The sequence below is a fragment of the Gastrolobium bilobum genome, unplaced genomic scaffold (genome assembly GCF_033153095.1).
Source record: "Gastrolobium bilobum isolate Gb01-03AN ecotype WA unplaced genomic scaffold, APGP_CSIRO_Gbil_v1 utg68149, whole genome shotgun sequence".
NCBI lineage: Eukaryota > Viridiplantae > Streptophyta > Magnoliopsida > Fabales > Fabaceae > Gastrolobium > Gastrolobium bilobum.
This window is the reverse complement of record NW_026897603.1, coordinates 2,614-18,200: the sequence shown is the minus strand read 5'-3', so window position 1 is coordinate 18,200 and position 15,587 is coordinate 2,614.

The window sequence follows — 15,587 nt, the reverse complement described above, 5'->3', positions numbered from 1 at the left end:
TGCGAAAACAATTTATTACGTTTAATTAAGTGCTGAATTTTTGACAGCCATGCGAGCACTTTAAAAGTTATATTTAGTATAGTAAACGACCTCCGATTCTCTATTATTTTATATGCATGCGAAGCCCCAAGCGTCTACTTCCAGATTATAACAATTGTGCCAACAGATTTTGAAAGCTCGATTTTATATCAATATTTAAAGGAATACAGTTTTTCTTAAATTTTCACCGTTTTCATCAGCAACACATTTTAAGTTCTGTCCATCAAAATTTTCCTTAGATTCAGCTTTCCACTACATTTCCTCAAAGATTTTTAAAGAAAAAGCTTCTTCACAAAATTCCGCAACTCCAATAACGATTAGCAAACGACTCTCTTGGATGCATACACGGGAGGGTTACACTAATTGACCCTAATAATTATGACAATGCTTGAATAATTATGGTAAGTGATTAATAATGCTGAAAGTCGCTTTTCTGATGAAAAGTGCAGATACCGGTTCTGCTACTCGGTATAAATGCGTACCGATGAATTATCCCGGAAAATTATGAAAAGTGTGTTATGTCACTAGAATAATATATAGGACTTGTAAAACGAGTTTCAAGTTAAAATAATGAGAACAGGTGCCAGAACTGATACTGGCTATGGAAAAGCGCGTACCGAAAAAGTGCTGCGAAAATTAAAATAAAAATATGATAAATCTTAGAAAAATGAGTAGGTTCAGAATCCTAAGTTTGGGATTAAAATGCTAAGCGTAGCTATTAGCGCTAATACGGTGCGATTAAGACTTAAGTGGCTATATATAAGAGTGGCACATGATCCTAGGTCTAACATTTGCACCTCTACGTAGCATTTGCTGGAGCCTTTGTAGTTAGCCACCCCTTGCCACCTTCCTCTCCATCTTTGTGAGCCAAGATGCCACCTTTCCTCTTGGTTTCTTCACCAAACCTCCTAGTGTGAGTGTGCTTGGGCCTTGGGAGAGTAAAAGATGCTTCTTTTTTGAGTTTAGTTTCTGTGTTGGTAGTCTTTGGGGGGCTGAGTTCTTGTGTTGGGTTGTGGGGGTTATCCTCTTGGCTTGTGGAGCTCCAAGAAGCTTCCTTTGTAAAGAAAGGACCTATCTTTGTGTGCCATTTTCGTGCACCTTGTGAAGTCAGACTTGAGGAGCTGTTGGGGAGCTCCAAGAGCAACCTTGCTCTGTTTTGAGCCTTGGGTAAGTTGTTCAACCTTTGATCATGAGTTTTAATGGGTAAAGGTTAGTCTTGGCATGTTAATAGAAAGTTGATTTCTTTTCTAATCGTAACTAAATCTTCCACAAGTAACCAACCTGTATTTGAACTTAAAAGAGAGTAAAAATGCATGCTTTAACGTTTAGAAGTGTTAAAAATGGAACCTTTGAAGTGATATCTCGCGAAAAGCAGAAACTGCATTCTGTCACGAAATATCCGTGTAACACCCTCCCTTATATGCATCCAGGAGAGTTGTTTGCTAAGCGGAATTAGAGTTCGTTCGTCACAATTTTATGTACTGAAAAATCATTTTGACGTTCCTAATTAAAACACAGTTGAAATCAGATTACTTACAAAAATCAGAGTATACTTTCAAAATTCTTAACTTGCTGAAATTATTATTTTCCTGGCAGACGTTGCTGTCTTGCAAAATTTGTATAAAATCCAGTTTTCAAAATTCCATTGTAACGTTTACATGATCTGAAAATAGACACGTGGGGCTTATAAGCGAATCGGAGGTCTGTAGCCCCACTAAATATAACCCGTAAAGTGCTCGTTAAATCTGTTTAGAAAATCAGCATTCAAAAACCTCAGAAATTATTTTCGCAAAACGTTTCAGGAATTTGTTTTCAAAATACTTGCTGATCACAAAAGTCTTAAAACAGTAATAAAATCATAATTCAACAGTAATCCAAACTACTCAATTTAATACAGTCATCCATCAAATAAACAGCAACAGCAATAGTCCATACAGCAGCACATAACAACACATATCCATATAATCATGTCTTCCAATGCTCTTCCGTCCTCCTGCCATTTTGTAAAAATAGCAGCCCCAAAAGGGGTGAGAAAAATTCCAGTAGTGTGGCAACAAAACCAGTAATTCAACAGTACTACCTAGGCACAAAATCATAAACAGTCACATCAACATTTCATTTTCCGTTACATATCATAGTGCGCATATAACGCCATCATTACGCTCATAGCACCTTCGTGCGCGTACTAACATTTCATAGTGCGTATATAATGCCATATTCATCATAATGCGTATATAACGCCTTCATTGCGCTCATAGCACCGTCGTGCGTGCACCATCACAGTGGATATTCCATAATGGCTCCCTCAAAGGTGAATTCCAACTGTGGCCTATGCGGACGGAAGCCAAGTGTCCCATACCCTGGTACCGAAGGGATGCCTATATGATGTGTGCTCATACACATGGTCCTGTATATAACTATTCTAAATTTCAAGGCTAACATGAATCCTGTGCATGCATGCCATGCTATGCTGTCACACACAAAGCAGAAAAACAGATGCGGTATGATGTAAAGTGCATGCTTATATCATCATTATCATAACATATCCTTCATGTACTTTTGATGCCATACTGCCACGCCATCATTTCTTTTCATAACAGAGTTACCATTATAACATTTCCATAGGCAGAATATTTTCATCATAAATAGCAGGATAATCATTAGGCACATGTGAGCAACAATTCACAACTTCATACACTAGTTAATAGTCACATTAGGTAATACCACCTAACACTTACCTTGCTTGTCACAATTAATTTACCAGGCAGCAGCTAAAATGGTCCCAAGTCTCACAAAATATGCGCACCTATATATATATATATATATATATATATATATATATATATATAAGTGCAATCCAATCAGAATACGTTCTAAGCAATTACTTATAAATTACCAATGAGTTTCCAAGCTTAAGGGTTCATGCACCCATTCGGCCACCACTGCTATTTTCCCAAAGATATTCTAACTTTAATTTAAGCTTTACCAACGCTAAACAGCGTGAATTTCTAATGTTCCCAACCAAGGCAGATTCGGTTATAACAAAAATTATACAAGATTTTATTCATAAAATTCCTATTTCTCTATTCAAGGTGCGCAAAAGAGAAGCCTATTATCATGCTGTCTAAATAATTTAAATGGAGTTTAGTTCATACCAAGACTCATCAAAACAGAATTTTATTCCCTATTAGCTACATGTCAGCCGAACAATGTGGAAAGGAGAAGAAGATTCTAAACACAACTTACATGTTCATAAGCGCACCCTAGACCATCATCAGGCAAGGAGCAGCCCTAACACTACTCCTATGCTCCAAGAGACCGGTTCTAATTACATGCAAGGAAGGGAAGGCTTCGACCACAGCTGAATCAAACGCATGCAAGGGAAATTTTACTCAGAACCGATCCAAGAACAAGTGAACAAGAAAACCCGAAGGAACACCTCACCTCCTTGATGGGTGTCTTGGCCGAACCAGTGGAATGGGGAAAAATGGTTGAGCTTGTTCTCAATCTCCTTTGATGTGGTCTACGACTGATCAAGGAAAGAGGGATTAGAAGTTAGGTCATGGTTCTTTCCCTTGTTAAGCTCGCGGTTTTGAGGGAGTGGGGAGTAGGCTGGGTTTTCTAGCTTTTTCTTAGAATGTGCACCATTGTTTTTCTGTTCTCTTCTTAGTGATGTGTAAAGGGGTGAGGATGATGAGTAGACTTTCTTTTTCTTTTGTGATTCACGGACATATGAGGTGCGATTATTTGTTTGAGATAATAAGAAAGTGAAGTCTTAATTAGGGAGATGCTTGGCCGTGAGATAGAGGAGGGAATCCAAGTGTCACACATGCAAAGAATAGAAGGGTAGGTGTCATGCATGCAAGAGGGTGGAAGAGACTTTGTTTGACACCTATAAACCATGCATTGGCTGATTTGGTTTGGATAAAGTAGCAAACAATTTAGGATTTCCTACACATCCTAGGCGTACAAAAGGGAGATGGACCAAGATAGGATTTGCCAAGTGTTCTTTATGCAATGCTAAAGGGGACTAGGTGGCGCACATGCATAGAAGTGGAGGAGATCAAGATTGACATATGGAGGGCATGCATAGGGTGGCTGACTTACTTTTCGTTCATTGGGTACACAATTAACAAGGCTGGCTTGAGGTTATCTAAGATTACAAGCAACCAGAATTTTTATTCATCCTATGCGCATAGAGGGACTACAAAAGTGGATGAGGTTTTGCCATGTGGAGATTTTTAGCCAATCAAGGCTGACTTGTTGTATTATTTAGGATTAGGTTATGATAAAATGAACCATTGGGCTGAACCAAATGCACCTCTTAAAGCCCCAAGGCTTCGGCCCTCTCATGGACTTGAGTCCACAAAATATCCTAGTCCATTAGTCTACTAACTTATAATCTAACTTACTAATTTATAATTCCCCAAGCCCTTTCAAATATTTTAATCTATCAATATGTTTTTATTAATTTATTTCTATATCTTCCAACTAAGGTTTCACATATCTAATAGGTACTCACCTACTATTGTAATTCAATAAATTCTCTTCTCAGAATTAATTCCACTTTAATAGCTATATAATTCGAAGACCAAGGGAATATTACATGTAATTCAAATTCTCTCATATGCATTCTCATGCCTTATTGTATCTTATGTATTTTCTCTAATTACGCGGGATGTTACACTCTCCCCACCTTATTTTGAAGTTTGTCCCCAAACTTTGTCCTACCGTCCCAAAGGCTACTTAGTTCAAGTGTCTAACACTATCTCGTTCGTATACTACGTTATGTTACATCCAGCTATGCATCTACAAGTCACTCCACAACAATCCGGTTACTACAACAGATTTCACCTTTGAAATAGAGTATAACAATAAGCAGATGACTCATCAAAATCCCTACATCAACACTCACTCTTGATGTCACACCGTTCTACTACTCACTGGTCAAGAATATAAATATTTTCATATAACGATGTGGTTAACAAGTCAATGGCCTAAATAAAGAGATTCTTTAGGAAGTAGTATTCCATGTATAAAGAAAAGTTCTACCTCACTTAATAACATCACAGGCAGAATTTTATATGTATAAACCTTCAAGAAGTCAAGCAAGTAAAACAGTACATATCACAATCCAAATTTCAATCGAGAGGAATCTTCATAAAATCCCAAAAAACTTCTATCCTATTATTCATACATATCATGTTAAGTGGTACCTCTCATACAGTTCGTCAAAACACCCACATGAGGAAACTTCCTCGAGCTTCCCGTTGTCCTAGGTACCTTCGATGTAATTGACTTCACTGATCAGAGGATCCATTTACCATGATATGAACTTTCCAAACAATGACACATATTGCAATCTTGAGACAACTATCAAACTTGACCCATCAAAACAGACCAGGCTTTCGAAGTTCAGGTTCACAATAATTTCATTCAAGGTTTCTAATTGTAATTGAATTGCTATTTATAATGACAGGACACAAACACAACACAAAACCTCTTGCAGGAAAACACCAAATCCAAAACTCACTTAACTGAAAATCAATCTCATCATTACAAGCAGCATGCATCTAGTCGACAGGAACATCTTAAAATAATACTAATATATCATGATGCACACAAAGCAGATATAAAACCTTTAAGCATGTGATTTACAACAGCATATTTAAGTTAAAGATTTAATATCCTGCCTGTTAACTAGTAATTAAACAACATCAGGGTGTTCACATTAAATTCAACTTTTATTTCGTATACTCAGCCTTTATGTTAGGTGCCCAAGAGCTATGCAAGCATGCAAGAAGTTCTAACTAATAACTGACTCTAGGCATATTCATAATTACTTAACAGTTTCCAATATCAGAAGGTAAAAGAAGATTCATATTGGTTCATATATAGAAGTTTGAGCACACAAACAGTTTAAGTCAAGAGAATAATTCCGGTTATCAACAAGTGCAACTAGATCCATCTTATTCATTACCTACCACAAGTTAATACCGATTCACTGTTCATACAGAATGCTATTTTGGGTTTATGGATCCATGATTAGTCAATGAGGACTTCTGTATTAATTAAACTAAGTGAGAATCTTAGTGATTAAGGGCTTATGGCTTTGAGAAGCCTAAAGACATGAAACGTAAAGGAAAAGCGTTGTCTTTATGTCTTATGCCTGTATGTCTGAATATTGATATGATTGTTGGTCCAAAACAGATTGTGATTGTGCTGTGTGTGGACTTTGAGCTTGGTTGGATTCTTGGTTTGGATAGCTAGCTTGAAAGGTAAGCTTTCGTGTCCTCGGTTTAGCCATTGCGTGGTTCCATCATATCCTATGGGGGAATGGTTTATATGCATGATGTGTTTTCATGCTTTGATGATTTGGAATGCTTTTGAACTGTTAAGTGTAAGGGCCTTATAATATGCATGTGTTATTCCATCTAGACGAAAAACCTGAGTATGTGGCGTCATACAAGATGGTGATCCCGTGGGTAGGTGTAAGTGGTGTCTTGCACTGATTGTAGGAAATAGACGTATATCCTGCATTTCTCTGGCCAGTAGAATATCTTGACACACATGACATGGTTATCTGTTGCATTACACTGACTTTGGAACTTATATCATATACTTGCTTTTGAATTTATATTGCACGTGTAAGTGAGCTTGGGGTGGAAGATCCTTGAGGGCCCCTTGTCTTACTAAGACTTATGTTTAGAGATCTCACCCCATGTTTGGGGAGCTTATTTCAGGTTCAGGTAATACGGGGGTTGAGACCTCTAGCGGTAGGAGGCCAGAGCTTAGCTGATATTGCTGTTTATAGGATGATATGTCTTAATGCTGGATTATGCTTGTTGCTTTGTGTTATTAGCTTGCTATGATTATTGTTGCTGCTGTGGAGACTATGTTGGGCTTTGTTGCCTTATTTGGTGAGCATGAGGATTGTCCATGCCACATTGTTTGACTTTGCCTTAGTTTAGATGTGAGTTGTAATAATGTATCAGGATATTGTCCGGGATACGTGTTGTAGTCCCGTGATTTTTAGATACTCACTGTTAACTTATATATTGAGGTATTCCAGTTAGATGTTTATTTGCAATTTACATACATGCAATGTTTTGGAAATGAATTAAGTAATTCAACTTGGTTATGATAATGACGTCATAATTGAAAAGAAAAGAATATTCCGCATTTTTAATTAAGCGTGGCTTAATACGATGGCATGTTAACAAACGGGGTATACACGTGGTGTTACAGTGTGCGCCCGGTGTATTAAACATATAATGGTTCTAGGCGCAACTTAAATAAATCTGAAAGCTAATTAATCATATTACTAATAGTCCTTAGTTCATTATGTGACTTAACTTTTTCCTTTTTATCTTTAATAACCTTATGTATTACAATAACGACATACACACATAAACAAATAACGCATAAATTCCCTATCTCAAATAGATAATAATACTGGTCATAAACCTACATCAAGTAGTCACGACAACATCCAAATATCTAGGTGTATACAGACACGTGTCTTCAAATAATAACATCAAATTATTTAATAGTGGCATAGACAACTCCTATACTCACTATAACACCTCGTAATTCTAAATCGTATGATTATATTTAAAATATGAATTAAAGGGTAAGATTAGTGAAAATTCTGAATTTGGAGACAGAATACGTAAAAAGGGTAAAACGGTAAATTGCCAAACACGTAACCCAAAATAGTAAAATATTAGTAGAAGATCTCAAATGGGAAAACTAACCCTGGAATTGGATTCAGAACGAAAAATTGAGTGGTTAGGTAAGTTTCTGAAAATTTGATGAATAGTGTTTTTATCGGGTAAAAACACAGCGATACAGTTGCACCGAAAAATGTGCTAAGTGAAATTTGAGCTCTAGGTTTGAAAATAAGTTGGAAAAGGTACATAGGACTAAGAATTGTGATTATTGATGAAATTTGATGAAAATTAGAATTTTTGGGGAAACGTGCCAACTGTGCACATATCAGATTAAAACTGTGATTTCATCGAATGATCGGAAAACTCCGGATTCATATGTTCAAGCGTAATTAAGGGAATTTGTTGAATGTTAAATTTTTGATTTAATGGATAGTTCATGAATTAGTTGGTGATTAGTGAGTTTAAGTGTAATTAAGTGAATTTAAGTGAGGTGGCACTTGTGGGGTCCACCCCCACTTAAGTGACTTATAAGCTCCTGTGAAAAATCAGATTTTTGGATCATCTTCCTCTTTCCTCCTTGCAAATTTCGTGGCCCTCCATTGTTAAGTGAAAAAAAAAAAGCTTGAAAACTTCAAACCAACATAACTTGAGTTCTAGGGCATGGATTTGAGTGATTCCAAAGTCAAATTTGTGTAAAATCTTGAGATGAACACATTGCTACCCTTAGTTTCGCATGGGGATCATTGTAGAGAGAGATCATTGGCCAAAAAAGTGACAGTTTTGATGAAGATTTTGATGTTCTTGGAGTTGATTGATCCTCCATTGCTTGGGTATTGTGTGGAGGAGTCCTAGGCCTTGATTGTGGGTAAGTTTTCACACTTTTAATTGGTTGATTCATTGGATTTAATTTCATGAACCCTAGAGCTTGCATGTGTAATTGATGGGGTTGGGGACCTCAAATTAAAAATGTGTAATAGATAAAAGTGTCTTAGAATTGAAAGTAACTGGCCTTGAAGGCCGTAGCATGTGAGAGGGAAAAACAAAATTTTGCTTATGCGGAATCACACATGCAATCAAGAATCATACTTTATGACAGTATAATGTTACCTTTGTTTGTGAGTTCAAAACTCCAAGACGATTAGTATTAGGTTTGAAGGGTTCAAACCCTCTAACGTTGATCCACACCACCCACGTCAAGATGCAAGAACTCTTCTTGTCAAGCCACCAATTGACCACCACAAAGAGGCTTGCTATGCGCTCAATAGGTGAAGAAGGAGGCTAGGTAAATGTGTTTAGAAGAGTGAAGTCTTCAGCATGAAAACTTCACAAGAGTTGGAGTGGATTAGAGTAGAATTGGCTAGGTCCTTTTGAAAACGTTAAGGAGAACTTACCCCTGTATGCGCACAAGAGAGTGAGAGAGTTAATTAATCAAATCAGATTTTTCACTTAAATCTATGATGTAGGTGGCGCACAAGAGAAGAGAGAAAGGTGGAGTTGTTTGCAATTCAAAACTCCCAACAACTTACCTTTGAATCCTCATGAGACTAGGTCTCTACCTAGTCAAAATTCTGATCCAATGGCCAGCCATTATGCGCCCCTATTCAGCCCCAAAAGGGGTCCAGATTCGTTGAGCAGTTGCATTTAAATTTGAACCAACTCACTCACTGATTCTCTCAACCAACCAAATCTGATTGGAACTTGTTTGGTTGACTAGATGACACTCATCATCCATCCAAAGTGGCGCCCCAAATCAGCCCTTGGAGATCTCCATAGATCTTCTCTTGATACAAGGGATTTGTTCCAACAAGATCTCATCTTATCCTTTTGTTATGAAACAACTTTTCATAGCCAATTCAAATTCGAATTCAACCATTTAAATTCAAACGTTCAAACATTTAAATTCTAAATTCAAATTCAAAATTCAAATTTAAAATTCAAATTCAAATTCAAAATTCAAATTTCAAATTCAAAATTCAAATTTCAAAATTCAAATTCAAAATTCAAAATTCAAAATTCAAAATTCAAAATTCAAATTCAAAATTCGAATTTCAAAATTCAAATTCAAAATTCAAATTCAAAATTCAAAATTTAAATATTTGATAATTAATTTAACCAATTAAATTAATTAGTAATGTCTTGGACCATCCAAGCCCATTAACCATACCGTGTGCCCTCTCCCTCTTAGGTGGGCTTCCAAACTTCATCTTGGGCTAACTACCATTATTAGGCCCAATACCTTTAATGCTATATCATCATGACAATAAGGTGTTAGTGTGTGACCCATTAGGCCCAACATAGCTACTGACATAAATAGGCTTGGGCTCAACAAGCCCACAACTTATCTAATGACAACACAGAGCACTAGCAATGCTTTGTTGCCCCAGAGCCAGTTAGATTAATGACTTGATCATCCTAATACACATATTTGGTTTCCGTATGTATCTCTTTTCGTCTCGGTTACCTTCCCATTAAACCTAGGGTAAGGAAACGTATCAACCCTTGCAGTTTAGGGTAAGCTTTATTCGAAATAGGGAATCTTCAATTTACTGACACTAAAGGCAGATCATCTCATGATCTCTTTTACTATGCATAGATTCCCGAGTCCCTATAAATGTCATCTCGATTTCTCCGGTTTACAGATAACCTAATCTCTAACAGAGATTTGACGAATTCCTTCAGCTTATCACCCTAGCCTTGTGCTCTTTCAGGACAAGCCCAATAGTATACGTATGAGTCTCCATGTTTTAGGCAGACGAGGTATACAGTCAAAGCTTGCCTTCTAGAACAGAGTCTAGGTAATAACTTCTGGTCTAAGGAAAGACATACCCAAATGTAAAGAGACTACTCTAATGATACTCTCTGTGAAATTTTCTCATAGAGTCTCTTTGTGGATCTGTTCAGTGCGAGCTATACCCTTATAGGTCCACCCACGACTTTAGCTAAGACATCTCCATATCTGTAGCTCATGAGGTCTTTACCTTGCATCCGAATACAAGTAGATAAGTCGTGCTAGTCTTACCTGAGATCACTGATCCCCATTCTCAGTGTCTCTAGACAAGGAACATAAAATTAAGAATAAACATCCGGTATCCTTAAATCCTCATGATCGTGATCTTATCACAGATACTTAAGAGATACTTATTTTATTCCAAGGGGTTTATCCAGTTTATTCATAATATACTAACAATAATATCGAGACTAAATATGAAACAGGATAAAGAGGGCTTTTATTTATTTGCAACAATATAAAAAGGTCTACATATGTCCTAATCTAATCAAAAGATTGTCTCTAGGACATCCATATACTAACAAGAATGATGTTTTATAGTGGTTGAACTCATAAAATTTATTGGTGAAAAAGTTGATAACATAGGAAAATTTTGAGTTGGGAATTCAAGACTTTGTAAAATGGATATGTTGTGGGATTGTGTAATTAAGTTGTGGAGTATTTGTATGAGTTAATTATAGGATTGTATGATGTGTTGAAGTGTTGAAATGAATTAGAAATCATTTGGTATGCATGCTTGTTGATTTCGGTCATTGAAGGGAAGTAAGGAAATGATGATGTAAAAATCATGTAATTGGTGTTGTGTGGTTGTGAATTGTGTTTAAATGGGTTGTATGTTGGTTTGATGCATGTGAATTGGGAGTGGAATCATTGGATATGTACAAGTGTAGGAATTGGCCTAAAGGAGGATATTGGGGAAAATGGTGTTGAGGGGTAATTGAATGAGATTAAGGACTTGAAACGATGTTGTGGAAAGCTTAGGAAGCTTGAAATAAAATTAAGAATATGGCTAGGTATTTTGGGCCATTTGGCCGAACCTATGTATGTGTGGGTGAGAGTATGGTGCTTTGTGTTTTGACTTATTTGCACCATGGTGTTGATGATCCTTGTGTGATCATTGTAGGTTGCCTCCCACAGACGTGAACTTGGAATAGTGAGCTTGGTGGGTTGCCTTTGGTCCTTGACCAAAAGGATTGTGGTGAGTAATTATGTAAAAATTCATTAATGCTTGAGTAATCAAGTTGATGTGGTTATGTGATTATAATTGAAATGGGAATGACCTATGTGTAGGCATTTCTTGTTGGATCAAGCTTGGTTGTGTGTTGCTTTGGAGCTATCTAGAGAGGGGGCTTCCATCAAGTAATCCCTTGGTACTGGGGTTTGATCCCCGTGTGTGCTCCACCATGCCCCTTGAGGGTAGTGGTTGGAGGTGTATGTTGGTAATATGGTATAACATGTTCATGCATTATTGTTAGTTTAGTGGTACATAGTATGTACCATGTCTCTGGCCAGTAAACTGTTGCCTTCGGGCATTACGGACTTCCACTGGATAGGTCTCCATGAGGGAGTTCCAGTTGACCTGGGGTCATGGTGTGTCATCCATTGAGGAGCACACTAGGAAAGCCTCGGGTGTATATGGATGAAGGGTGCCTTGGTTGATGTTCTGCGAACACTTCCTTGGAGGAGAACCCGTAGGCTATATGCCGAGGCCAATAGGCCGAATGTTGTGTGGTATTGGCATCGACCATTCCAGCTTCATCGTATTTTATTCCCTATGCTTCCCTATTTTACTAAATCCCTTGCTTTATCCCATTTTGAATGTTGTAGTATATTATTGATATGCATCTGAGTGAGCCATTGGGCGAAGTAATCTCCAGAACCTCTGGGTTAGTGAGATATATCCGTATATCTCACCCTGTTTTGGGGACCTTATTTCAGGTAGTGGCAGTGGCTCAGGAGTAGCGGGCAAGAGGCCTGTAGGATAAGCATGGTAGCTTGAGTCTATTTTGCATTTTTTGGCCATTGGGCCTAGGCTAGACTTAGGACATGAACATTGTATGTGATCTAGGATTCATATTGCCCTCTTTGTTCATGTCGCATTTTGTCTAAGTTTAGTTGATGATTTACCATATTTATTTTGGAAGTATTATGTTGTATATGGGTTATGCTTTATTTGAGGTTATTGTAATATTTGTAATTGGAGGATTGTAATTGCAATTTCTAATATTGAGACCTTGTGTAATATTGAAGCATGATATATGATGAAAGAGCAATAGGCCTATTCTAGGATATGATTTATGTTTTATGTCAAAAGAATGCATGCAAAGGAATTAATGTGATTGAAATGGTTTAAGATTTGATAATGTAATTGATTAGTTGTAAAATAAGCTATCTGATGTAAATTGTTAAGGGTTGTAAGAACACCAAGGCATTTCTGGTCCTTGAGTGCCACCCATGTTTATTAGGTACAATTTGAGGAAAGATAACACTTTTAAAAGTGGGATATGTTGGAAAAAAAAGAGACTCTGGCGAAATTTCTACAAAATGGCAGATTTTGAGTGAACTTTGGGAGAGCATATCTCCCTCCTCAAAAGTCCAATAGGGACGTTTCATACACCATTGTAAAGCTTGGGATGCAACTAACTTGTGTCATAATTTGAGATCCATAGGAGTAGCACGCTGCCTTGTAGAAGCCATGGAACACAGACTGCCCAAAATCCCCTGCACATGGGGGCTGTCACTGTCGATTTTTGGAAAAATTATTCCCGCTTCGTTTCTTGATCAAATTAGGTGCATGATATGTCAAATTGAAGCTTGAGGTGTCTAGTTTTCCGTATACATATTTGAGAGTGATTGGTGGAGTGGTTTGTGATAAACCCTTGGTTTACCATGGTTTTAGGCTTAATTATACTTGAAATCTATCATGAATTGCATGGAAATTAGGGTTTTATACCGCAAAGTCTCACTAATTGAATATCTTGCTAACATGTTGTCATAATTCTTATTTCAAGGGATTTTTGACACCTATTATGGCCTCTTGGAACCAAAAGAAGACATCAAGTTGAGTTGAAACCTCAAGGAAGCAAGATTTCAAGTGTGTACCAGCTGGAGATGTTTTGGCGTCCAGGAAGCACATTTAAACGCACAAAAGGAAGAAAACAACCATAATTCCCTGGAAGATAGCGTTTTGGTGGTAAGAATCACGCCAAAACGCTCAAGAAGCAACCAAAAATCCTTCGAAGAGGATGTTTTGGCGCTCAGAAGCACGCCAAAACGCCTAGAGGCAGACAAGAATACACTGTGAGAATGTTTTAGCGCACAAACAACACGCTAAAACGTCCATGTACGAACCAATAATCCCAAAGATTCAATTAAGATTTGCCAAAAGATACAGATTGCGATATCTGAGATTTAAGCGGAAACATATTTATTAATTGATTCAAAGATTCAAAAGATCCGTCGGAAGATACAACAAAGATTCAAAGCTCAAATTCGTCAACCAATCTTCAAGATTTAATTGCAAAGAGGAAACAATTGTGAAATCAACTACAAATCTGATATGGATTCGTTGGGAGATTTAATAACGGATACAAGTCCAAGTGGTTATAAATAAGGAGCTTGGGGTCAAGACCGATTCACCAATTCACCAATCCAGAGAATTACACAAAGATCTAAAGGAGGAATCCTATCGCGGAGCGCTGGAACACTGAGGAACCAAGTCAACATCACACCAATGGAGGCTTGGGGTTCTTTTTTTTTACTATTGTTTTTGAATTCAGTATGCTAGGCTAGATTTTTATGTAATTAAGGGTAGATGGAACCCAATTGAATCTTTATGTTTATGAATTAAATTGTATCTGAATCCTGTTCTTTTTATAATTGAATAAATTATCCGTCTTTATTGCTTTCTATGAGTTTGCTCCTTATAGAATGATTTTGGGGAATTGTATGACAATATGGATGTTGGTGCATGAACCCTGATTTGATAATTTATCATAATCCTTGTGATCTAGGGATAGACATAGGGTAATTATGCAATCTTGGAATTCTTGATCTTAAGGCATATTTTATTGGGGAATAATCGGGGAACTAGAGTTCTTTCAAGATTACATAGATTTATCGTAAAAAAGAATTGAGCCGTAATTAACTTAGAAAGAATTGATTCGCAATATATTAAGAAACAAATTCTTGACTGTTTAATTCATAACATATTAAGGAGATTGTGGGAAGTCGAAACCTTAACTACGCTTGTTTTTTTTAATTCTTTAATCAATCATTATCTTTTCAATCGTTCTTTTTAATTATGAATTTTAATGTTATTACTTGTTTTTAATTTTAAGTTCTTCAATTACAATTCTCTCAATTCCAACTTTTGATTGTCCAACTAAAACGCAATTAGCGAACTAGTGCTTGAAGATTCTGATTCTCGTGGGAACCATCTCGTACTCCGGTACACTTTATTACTTTACAACCGATGCACTTGCCGAGTCGCAACAAGTTTTTGGCGTCGTTGCCGGGGATCGAATTCTTGAACATTAGAAGTAACTAATTAACTTTTAGATTGGACGTTTAAATTTTCTGCAATTTAACATTCTTCAAAAATATTTTTCTACCTAAAAATTATGCATCAATTTTCTGCATATTTATTTTTTCTGCATTCTTTGTTTATTTTTATTATTTTTCTGTTTTGTCTTTTTCTATTTTTCTGCACATCTTTTCAATTTTAGTTTCTGCATATTACTTAACCCGCGAATTTTGCAGTTTGACCCTGAGATAGAAAAGACAAAAAGGAAACTTAGAAAGGACGCAAAAGAAAGAAAAGCAAAAGAAGAAGAAGCATCAAGTTCGACGGAACCTAAGGAGGAACCGATGGCAGAAAACAACCAACTCACTCCAAGGACTTTGGGGGATTATATGACTCCAGCCCGAGTTCCGCAGATGGCGAGCATTGTTAGACCGGCCATAGAAGCTAACAACTTCGAGCTGAAGTCGGCGCTGCTACAACTGATTCAAAAAGATCAGTTCACTGGAGGAAGCACAGAGAACCCCTATAGTCATCTTGATGATTTCCTACTTTACTGTGATAC